At 48.0% G+C, this 11,144-nt stretch overlaps 1 long non-coding RNA gene across 1 annotated transcript; it reads right to left on the bottom strand.

Annotated features, from left to right (window-relative positions):
* Positions 1 to 6,596: 6,596 nt before the first annotated feature.
* LOC147352911 (uncharacterized) lies at positions 6,597 to 11,112 on the bottom strand. Its single transcript, XR_015145236.1, has 3 exons — positions 10,953 to 11,112; positions 10,035 to 10,188; positions 6,597 to 7,627 (listed from the first exon to the last, which is right to left on the bottom strand). It is a non-coding gene; the product is annotated as an uncharacterized LOC147352911 (long non-coding RNA).
* Positions 11,113 to 11,144: the final 32 nt, after the last annotated feature.

Here is an 11,144-nt window from a genome sequence, read left to right as displayed (position 1 = left end):
TCTTCTCTGTGGTGACTGGGAGGACCCTCCTCAAACACCTGCTATGCTTGTAGAAGTCTCCAGAGCGGTGAGCACTGGCTGTGAACTTGACACTGATGCTCAGAAACTTACTGTTCGAACGCCCTTGTTCTTGGTTAATTAGGTCAAGCAGAGTAGGACCATAGGCCTTTTATAGGAGAGCTGGAAGCAGATCTCGGGTTTTCTGACCCTCAGTCTCGTGTGTCCAGAATTACTCATTCTGCTGATGTGCTTAAGCCATGTCATGAGGCTTCTCGGGGAACACGTCTGGACCTTCCTATAGATGCAGCACAGGATGGCATCTGGTGTCTGATGGCTGCCTTCCCGTTCAGGCCCAGAAGTGGGTTGGCCACGTTCGTTTTCTGGGCGCTGCTGCGTCCACGTTTAGTCAGTGCTTGTCTCCCCGTTCCAGTCCGGAGCTCGGTGACCTCACGACACCCTTCCCACATCTTGTCTTCTACCTCCTCTGCTCTCAGCAAAGCTCATTTGCATCTGGGTGTTGGATTGCAGATAGCAAAGGTTTCTTGAAGTAGTAATGGCCATACCAGTATTCGAGTAATGAAATGGGTCGTTAAGTTCGAAGGGTGGGGTAACCTTGAACCCAGGGTTTCTTCTCGGGACTCCTCAAATCCATTTTCAGCAACTGTCGTTTAGGAGATAGTGGGCCTGGGTGCAGAGTGGAGGGGGAGAGGGTGAAGAGTAGAAGAGAGGAGAGAGGGGTTGTAGAGGCATTTTGAGCCCCAGCTGTACTGTTCCTCTGTCTAGGGGGCTCTGGGCAGCCATCAGCCCTGAACGAGTGTCCTGGAGGGGCCACCCTGTTTTGTGTAAGTGGGGGACTGAGCTGTGGGTTTAGGCTCCTCGTCACTAGTATCCCCACAAGGGAGAAGTGGCTCCCCCAGCCCGGCTGCCCTCAGCCCCCCAGGGGACTCCACAGCAATGAATGGGTTATGCTGCCCGGCTGACACCTTAGCAGTCTTTGAATGAATTAGGACTTCCCAGGTGGCTCAGTGGTAAAGAACCTGCCTGCCAATGCAGGAGATGTGGGAAACATGGGTTCAATCCCTGGGTTGGGAAGATCCTCTGGAGCAGGGAATGGCAACACACTCTGGTATTCTTGCCTGGAGAATCCCATGGATGGAGGAACCTGGCGGGCTGCGATCCAGAGGGTCGCAGAGAGTCGGATGCAGCTGAGCACGTGCAGCGCCAACGTTTTGTGTGTGATTTTTCAGGTAAAAGCTCGTTGGCCAACTTCGATCTTCAGAGCCATTTAGCTTCTGTTCTCAAAAGGAGCTAAGAACAAAAGGGTCTTGGCCAGAAAGGGAAGCTTAGACCATCCAGCTCTCTCACCTGGATGAAAAAGTGAGGCACAGAGGTGGGGAGGCGACTTCTCAAAACAGCTGATTAGCAGCCAAATGAGCACCCCTGCCGTGGGCTCTTTCTCTGACCAGGAACACAGGCTTTGGGACCTGTGTGACCAAGTAAGACAGCCCTCATCCAGCTCTGGGCAGAAGCCACTGGCCTGACCCCAAGAGTCTGCCCAACCCGACAGACCTCCAGTGGGCGCATCTGACCTTGGTCCTGGTTCCTATCTCCATTGCCCAAAAGGACCTGTAGCACAGCAGTGTCTTCTCAAATTACTTGTTAAATACAGAGAGAAAACAGTAATTTACAGTGGAAAAATGCAGCTAAACCATGTGATCCACCTTAACGGCAAGGAGAATGGAACAGATGGACATTTCATGCCTCCTGATAAAATGTACTGAGAACACAACATCCTTTCTGCGGTCTTCTTGTCAAAAGTGCAGAGCCTGAATCCGTCGTGAGGAAACACTGGACAAACCCGTACCAAGCCATGTTCTACAAAATTACTGCCCTTCACTCAGTCACGAAAGATAGAGACTAAGGAACTGCTCCAAATTAAAGGAGACTAAGGGGAGACTTAATAACTAAGCACAGTGTGTAATCCTGCACCAGGAAAAAAAAATGTTACCCAACACACACTCTGAGAGAAACTTTGGAGAATTGGGTCTCTAGGGTTTTAAGGCTGTTTCTCTACTACTGAGACCAGGGGCCCAACAGCAGTTCTTACTTTGTAATAGTTTGAAGCAACCAATAAAGACACCTTGAACATGAAAAAAAAATTTTTTCTGACCTTTGTATTGTGTTACACTAAGATTGATGACTGACTTCATAAACGATGGAAATCGGAAGACAGTGAAAAGAAAAACTTCAAACGTAGAATTTTTTTAACCTAATGAAAATAACCTTTAAAATAAAGATGTTGTCAGATAAACAAAAGCTGAGATAATTTATCACTATGAGACTTGCACGAAAGGAATCCTACGTGAAAGAATAAGAAGTGTTCTAAAAGGTAAATATGTACTTGAATATAAGTAAGGATTTAAATAAATCATATATTAATTTTTTTGTTTTATTTTATTTTTATTTTAGTGCCTTTTGTTCTTTTTTATTTTTTTTAATTTAATTTTATTTTATTTTTAAACTTTACATAATTGTATTAGTTTTGCCAAATATCAAAATGAATCCGCCACAGGTATACATGTGTTCCCCATCCTGAACCCTCCTCCCTCCTCCCTCCCCATACCATCCCTCTGGGTCGTCCCAGTACACTAGCCCCAAGCATCCAGTATCGTGCATCGAACCTGGACTGGCATCTCGTTTCTTACATGATATTTTACATGTTTCATTGTCATTCTCCCAAATCTTCCCACCCTCTCCCTCTCCCACAGAGTCCATAAGACTGTTCTATACATCAGTGTCTCTTTTGCTGTCTCATACACCAGGTTATTGTTACCATCTTTCTAAATTCCATACATATGCGTTAGTATACTGTATTTATGTTTTTCCTTCTGGCTTACTTCACTCTGTATAATAGGCTCCAGTTTCATCCACCTCATTAGAACTGATTCAAATGTATTCTTTTTAATGGCTGAGTAATACTCCATTGTGTATATGTACCACTGCTTTCTTATCCATTCATCTGCTGATGGACATCTAGGTTGCTTCCATGTCCTGGCTATTATAAACAGTGCTGCGATGAACATTGGGGTACACGTGTCTCTTTCCCTTCTGGTTTCCTCAGTGTGTATGCCCAGCAGTGGGATTGCTGGATCATAAGGCAGTTCTATTTCCAGTTTTTGAATTTTAAGTAAAAATAAGTTTAAAAATTTCAAATTTAAAAATATATGAATGTTGTTTGTACAAACCAATGGAAATGACTTTTAAATATATGCCCTATTTTATAGATGAAGAAACTGGGTCTCAGAGCAGAATAACTTTCTCGCCCAGGATCATGCAGCCAGCCAGAGGCGGAGTTGGAGTTGGGATTAGAACCCGGGTCTGCCTTTCCCTGCACTGTCTGGTTTCTGGGTAAGCGCTGTGGGTGGTCAGGCTGCCTAATGGGTGGGAGGAGCTTCCTGAAATGGCCTTCCCGGGGAGAAGCTGGCCCTCGCTCAAGCCTCCTAGACTCCTGAAGGCTTGGTGTTTCCTCTGGGAATCTGAGTGGGTCCTCCTAACGCTCCCACTGTTGCTCAGCAGCCAGATCCCCACTTCTTGGGCAGCAGCTGTCCCGGACTGAGCAGAGCAGGCCCCTTCAGAGGCTCAGAGCCCACTCCCAGTTCCACTAACTCGTGGTCTCACTTGGGAAACAGTCCCATGGGGTGGGAGGGCTTTGGCACCCCCATCAGTTCAGTTCAGTCGCTCAATCATGTCCGACTCTGCGACCCCATGAACCGCAGCACGCCAGGCCTCCCTGTCCATCACCAACTCCCGGAGTCCACCCAAACCCATGTCCATTGAGTCAGTGATGCCATCCAACGATCTCATCCTCTGTCGTCCCCTTCTCCTCCTACCCTCAATCTTTCCCAGCATCAGGGTCTTTTCAAATGAGTCAGCTCTTCGCATCAGGTGGTCAAAGTATTGGAGTTTCAGCTACAGCATCAGTCCTAATGAATATTCAGGACTGATTTCCTTTAGGATGGATTGGTTGGATCTCCTTGCAGTCCAAGGGACTCTCAAGAGTCTTCTCCAACACCACAGTTCAAAAGCATCAATTCTTCAGAGCTCAGCTTTCTTTATAGTCCAACTCTCACATCCATACATGACTACTGGAAAAACCATAGCCTTGACTAGACGGATCTTTGTTGACAAACTGATGTTTCTGGTTTTCCATATGCTGTCTAGGTTGGTCTTAACTTTTCTTCCAAGGAGCAAGAGTCTTTTAATTTCATGGCTGCAGTCACCATCTGCAGTGATTTTGGAGCCCAGAAAAATAAACTCAGCCACTGTTTCCACTGTTTCCCCATCTATTTGCCATGAAGTGATGGGACCAGATGCCATGATCTTAGTTTTCTGAATGTTAAGCTTTAAGCCAATTTTTTCACTCTCCTCTTTGACCTTCATCAAGAGGCTTTTGAGTTCCTCTTCACTTTCTGCCATAAAGGTGGTGTCATCTGCATATCTGAGGTTACTAATATTTCTCCCGGCAATCTTGATTCCAGCTTGTGCTTCTTCCAGCCCAGCGTTTCTCATGATGTACTCTGCATAGAAGTTAAATAAGCAGGTTGACAATATGCAGCCTTGACGTACTCCTTTTCCTATTTGGAACCAGTCTGTTGTTCCATGTCCAGTTCTAACTGTTGCTTCCTGACCTGCATACAGATTTCTCAACAGGCAGGTCAGGTGGTCTGGGATTCCCATCTCTTTCAGAATTTTCCAGTTTATTGTGATCCACACAGTCAAAGGCTTTGGCATAGTCAATAAAGCAGAAATAGATGTTTTTCTGGAACTCTCTTGCTTTTTCAATGATCCATCGGATGTTGGCAATTTGATTTCTGGTTCCTCTGCCTTTTCTAAAACCAGCTTGAACATCTGGAAGTTCACGGTTCACATATTGCTGAAGCCTGGCTTGGAGAATTTTAAGCACTATTTTACTAGCGTGTGAGATGAGTGCAATTGTGCGGTAGTTTGAGCATTCTTTGGCACTGCTTTTCTTTGGGATTGAAATGAAAACTGACCTTTTCCAGTCCTGTGGCCACTGCTGAGTTTTCCAAATTTGCTGGCATATTGAGTGCAGCACTTTCACAGCATCATCTTTCAGGATTTGAAATAGCTCAACTCGAATTCCATCACCTCCACTAGCTTTGTTCCTAGTGATGCTTCCTAAGGCCCATTTGACTTCACATTCCAGGATGTCTGGCTCTAGGTGAGTGATCCCACCATAGTGATTATCTGGGTTATGAAGATCTTTTTTGTACAGTTCTTCTGTGTATTCTTGCCACCTCTTCTTAATATCTTCTGCTTCTGTTAGGTCCCTACCATTTCTGTCCTTTATTGAGCCCATCTTTGCATGAAATGTTCCCTTGGTATCTCTGATTTTCTTGAAGAGATCTCTAGTCTTTCCCATTCACATAATTCCTATCAACTGCTGCCAAAACTGCTTCAAGGCAAGTCCTCAGATCCCCAGTTCTCGCGATGCCCTAATTACTACGCAGACCTTCCAAACTCGGGAAGTCCTCAGATCCCCAGTTCTAGATACCTCTCACTAATTACTATGCAGACCTTCTACACTCGGGAAGTCCTCGATCCCCAGTCCTCGATGCCCTGATTACTGTGCAGACCTTCCACACTCGACCAGTGACTGCTGTCAGGGCTGCTTACTGACTGTGGCTATGCGACAGGTCCCTCCTTCTGACCCCTCAGAAATTCAGCCTGAATGTTCCAGGGAGCAGATAACCTCTAGAAAAGTCCACGGCTGTGGGGCAGGGGAGGGCCAGTGTTATGGGACCTGGCCCCACTGGTGTGCACTTGAGGAACATGGGCGGGGAGGGGCACTGGTACATGTCGAGTCAGCCCGGCACACGCAGTCCCAGCCTCCCGATCGCCTTTCTCCCTAAAGATCTTCCTGAGCACCGGCTCTCTGCAGGGAGTTAGAGGACAAACAACAAATGAACGAATCAAGATTATTGCCTTTGAGCACTTCCGAAATACTTCTCCAGAGAAGGTGGACTGAGGGGCAGAGCACTAGATGCAGGGCAAACAAAATGAGGGAACCAAAGGTTATCCTGTAAGAGAGTCTTGCAGCTCTCTCAGAGAGCCGTGCTTTGTAGGCTCTGCAGGCACATCTCAGGCACCTGCCCCACAGAAAACCACTCCTGGTGCCCGCAGAACACAATCCACCTGCTTCTCGGGGGCAGAAACTGGCCGCTAGTGTTTTTTAAAAGAGCTTCATTGAGATTTAACTCACATATCCTTTAGTTCACTCTTTTAAGGTATGAAGTTGGGCTTCCCAGGTGGATTATTGGGTAAAGAATCCACCTATCAGTACAGTAGATCGCAGGTTCGATCCCTAGGTCAGGAAGATCCCCTGGAGGATGGCATGGCAACCCACTCCAATATTCTTGCCTGGAAAATTCCATGGACAGAGGAACCTGGCAGGTTACAGTCCATGGGGTCACAAAGAATTAGACATGACTGGAGCAACTGAGCATGCATGCAAGGTGTAAAAGTCAGTGGTGGTTAGCACATTCACAGAGTTGGGTAATCATCACCACAACCGATTTTGAGAACGTTTTCATCACCCCCAAAATAAACCCCATATCCAGCAGCAGTCACCCCTCTTTCTCCCCAATGTCCCATCCCAGTCTCTTGCAGCCATAAATCTACTTTCTGTCTTTATAGATCTGCCTGTTCTGGTCATTTGCCACAAATGGAATCATATAATTTGCAGCCTTTATGTCTGGCTTCTTTCACTTAGCTTAATGTCTTCAAAGTTCATCCATGTTGCAGCTTGAACCCACACTTCGTCCCTTTTTTATTGTTGGATAGTATTCCATTGTATGGATATCCTGTATTTCATCTGCTGATGGGCATCTGGGTTGTTTCCAACCTATTGACTATTCTTCATAATGCTGCTAGGAACATTAACATGCAAGTTTTTGGCATCTATTTTTCAAAACATACTTACAGCAGCTCAGTTACCAAACAGGAGCCACTGCCCCAGTCGTGTTCTTGTCAGGGAAAGTAGTAAATCCCAAAAGCACTAAAGGAATCTGCATCCAGAAGAAGCCTGATGCGAGGGGCCCCTCTGGGTGCTGCTCCTAAGCAGCAGAGAGAGACCTGGGAAGAGGACTGCTCATGACTCACAGTGGAGAGTTTTCTGTAGCTCTCACTCTGCTGTGGAGAAAAAGGAAAACTGTAATAGCAGTTTGTAGGTGGATCCCAGTGTCGGTTTGAACTTCAAAGAGCCTCCATCAGTACCGTCTCCTGGTTGTACAATCAAGATGTTGAAATGGCTGGGCCTCTCTTATCAGTTACTGCCTAGAGAGTATTCAGCTCTCCTTTCCTTTATTCAGTGTGTTTCACTCAGCGCTAGTTGCATCTTCGAGGAAAGAACACACGAGTCTCCTAACAGACGAACAGATCGCTAAGTAGAAATGGGCTGGTGGGCAGACGTCCTGGGGTTCAGAGGATGAAGAGCCCACTGGAGGACCTGCTGGGCACTGGTGAGCAGGCGGAGGGAGGGATGGGAGAGCCTTCTGGGGGGGGTCAGGTCTTCCTCAAAAGGCAGGGTGTGGTCACTCAGCTCTTCCTGAGAAGAGACACAAGAAACAGCTAAGGAAAGAGTCCCCTCTACCTCTGACAGGAGCTCCTCAGGGTGGGGCTTCCCAGGGGAGGCAAAACCGGTTTTGCTCAGTTAAATACCATCAACAGAACTGTGTGAGTGTCCCAACGTGTTCACAGAAGTGGCTGTGAAATGGTTCCATTACACTTTGAGGGGAAGGGAAGAGTTCCAAAAAGTGACTGATGGTAAATGTGAACACCCAGCGCCATGCAGGGAAAAGGCTGGAAAGCACAGAAGCCAAGTTAGCAAGATCAGCGGAGGCCAGGGTAGAGCTGCCCACAGGTCACCCATACCCGTGCAGCTCACTGAGCACAGACAAGCTCACTGGATTCCCAGGGCACCCCCTGAGCGAGCGAGTCTCCACCACAGCCACGGAGTTCATGCAGAAGTCCTAAGGAGCTCAAAGCAGCCCCAGGGCCCCCAGGGACTCCCCCCAGCGCCCAGCACAGGCATCAGGCTAACAGGCCTGGCACAGGTTCCTGCTCTTCGACTGTGCGTCACCAGCCTCCATGGTCATTCAGTTTGGCTCATCACCCCCACTTCCCACAGCCTGGAGCCCCTGGTGCCAGGCGGTGTGGTTCACTTTGCAAAAACAATATTAAAAGTTATCTGTGGTGCAAAATTTTTTGCAAATTTTGGGCCAAGTAGTCTATACACATTGCTTGAGGCTGCAAAAGCAAACAAAAAAGTGTCATTGCCCACTTTACAAGCAAGTAATTGAAGGCTGGATGATTAATTTTATGTGTCAAACTGGCTAGAAGATGGTAACCAGCTGTTTGATCAAGTACCAGTCTAGATATTGTTGTAAAGGTATTTTCTGGATGTGAATAACTGTTTTATCACTAGACTTTGAGTAAAGCAGATTACCCTCTGTACCTGAGTGGGCCTCATCCATTCAGTTAAAGCTCTTAAAAGAAAACAGAGTTCCTGTGGAGGAAGAAGGAATTGGGTCTCCACACTGCCTGGGAGCTGGAGACCCCCACCATCAGCTGGTCCCTGGGTCTCCAGCCTGCCTGCCTGTCCTGCGCATTCCAGACCTGCCAGCACCACTGTCCTGTGAGTGACTTCAACATTAATCTCTCCCTCTATGTACATACACATCCTGTTGGTTCTTTCTCTTTATATATAGTCTTTGTTGGTAACTCCCACAGAGGCCCAGGAGAGCTAACACCTCACAAGGTCATACGCCAAGGAGTGCTGGCATCCAGACCCAGGCCAGGTCAGCCCGAAGTTGTGCTTTTAACCAACCGGCACAACCACCCTCTCAGCTCTGACTCTGAGGAGCTCAAGTCAGATGATGCCTGGGATCCACCTGTCTGAGGGTCCCTGACTCAACAGAGCCTCTCTTGGTAAGAACAACAGAGGTGGTCCCACCCCTTTGGGAGGCAGCACCCCAAGAAGCCACTCCTCAGTCGCTCTTGTGTTCCAAGGACCATGCTGCGTTATCACCTCTCCAGGGAGATTTCTTTAGTCTGACGGGTTTCTATCTAATCTCCACGTAGTGCCCTCCAAAGAGGGGCTGTCTAAACCCAGGAAACCCCATTTCCTAGGCCACAGCGCCACCTACTGCTGGTTTATATGAACAGAGCTTCTTTAAGAACCAGCTCAAGCCCTACATCATCCACAAAGCTTTACACAACTGCCATTTCTAGATACAAGGGAAGTTCCTGGAACTTCCAGGAACTGACCTGATGTGTTTTTCAGCCTTGTTGATTCCAGTTCATTCTGACGAAACGGGTTTAGATTCCCCAGGTGGTCCTAATGTACCACCACTGTCTCTACCACATTTCTTGGCACTGACTTGAATATTTACCACTTCATGTAAATATTACATGTGAGGCCTGGTTTCATTATCTGCAACATGAGAATATGCTGTTATAGGCCTCACTTTCCTCACAGGTGCAGGAATTCAGCTATCCCCAACCTTCTGGGCACCAGGGGCCAGTTCCATGGAAGACAGTTTTTCCACCAACTGGGGTAGGAGGGATGGTTTCTGGATGATTAAAGCGCATCACATTGATTGTGCACTTGTATTTCTGTTATTACATCAGCTCCACCTCAGATCATCAGGCTTTGGATCCCAGAGGTTAGGGATCCCTGCAACTCACACAGTTGTGATGAAGTTTCAACCGGCACAATGCCTGGCACAGGAACCACTTGTAATATGACTCCGTCTTACAGGGACTCTGTGAAACGGCAGGTGTTCTACTGCGAAACTGCAGCATGATTTATGGGTGGAGGTTGGTGTGCCGAAGGCATTGGCTGCTTCTCTCCCTCCCCACGGGTGTGAACTGGAATGCATGCAGAGCTCTGGTTTCCACGCAGACATGGGCTCACAGGTACGTGGTGGACACGCACAGTACCAGGTTCTTACCGAGGAGTCACTGAAGGCTGGATGTCAAGTCTAGTGACAGCGACAGTAGTCTCAGGGGGAGGAGCAGGGCTTCTCCCCCAGCCATGTGCCCACTGCATGGAGAGTGACTCTGTAGACGTTTGTGTGTCTTATCTTGGTTCCCAGATTCTCTTCTCTGCTTTGAAAACAGGACAGTAATTTTATAAGCAACGTCTACTCCATTACCCAGCATGACCCCTGGCCACAGGAAGCCATCCATTAAATAAAACTGGCTTGTGTGGTGAGATGGACTTGAATCCAAAGAATGGGAACTGGTGAGTGTGGCCCTCAACGCAGCCCAGCCTGTGCCGTTAGATCGCTGTCTATTCAGACATTTTTCCTGGACTTTGTGCCAAACACAATTCTAAGTGCCGAGAACATAGTCATGCATGAAATTTAGGTACCGTGTGCAAGGGTAGATTTTGCAACTAGACTGGAAAGACATTCAACACTGATCTACCATAGCGACACGTTCTATAAAGGAAAGAAAACAGGACGAAGTGACAGGAAGCGAGGTGAAGGAGTCGGTGGTGAGCTCCTCAGAAGATGGAGTGAATGATTCCTCTTCTGGTCCAGACTAGCAGGGAAGGTGCAAAAAGAAAAGATCCAGCCCCGAGCTGAGATCTAATCCTGCTTCCGAGGTCGGACCGGTCCAGCAGACCGGATTCCCGATTTGCTCTGCTAGCGATTCCCCAAGAAGACTCGGGAGACTTCCAAAAAACAAAGCGTCTGTCCGTCCAAGAGCCTACGCCCTGGACTAGAGTGTCTTTGGGTGGCGGACCACGGGGGATCACACTTGGGCACTCGCCCCGACGGAAGCGAGAACACACACACACACACACACACACACACACACACACTCACTCACTCACTCACTCACTCACTCACTCACTCACTCACTCACTCTCAAGCGGGGCTGCCGCCGTCTCGGCAGCATCTGCAGAAATCAACGGCCCGAGGCCAGAGTCCTAAAAGGCAGGCCCGGAAAAGGCAGGCCTCCACTTCGCCTCCATCTTGGAGGATGCGGAGGCAGGTGCCCTCAGTCCAGGGGCGGAGCCTCGCGAGACCCAAACAAGCCCACGTGTCAGGGGC

Source organism: Bos grunniens, chromosome 18, assembly GCF_055505025.1.
Source record: "Bos grunniens cultivar Pamir isolate PY7600 chromosome 18, Bosgru_T2T1.0, whole genome shotgun sequence".
Classification (NCBI taxonomy): domain Eukaryota; kingdom Metazoa; phylum Chordata; class Mammalia; order Artiodactyla; family Bovidae; genus Bos; species Bos grunniens.
This window is presented reverse-complemented; position numbering and strand designations above follow the sequence as displayed.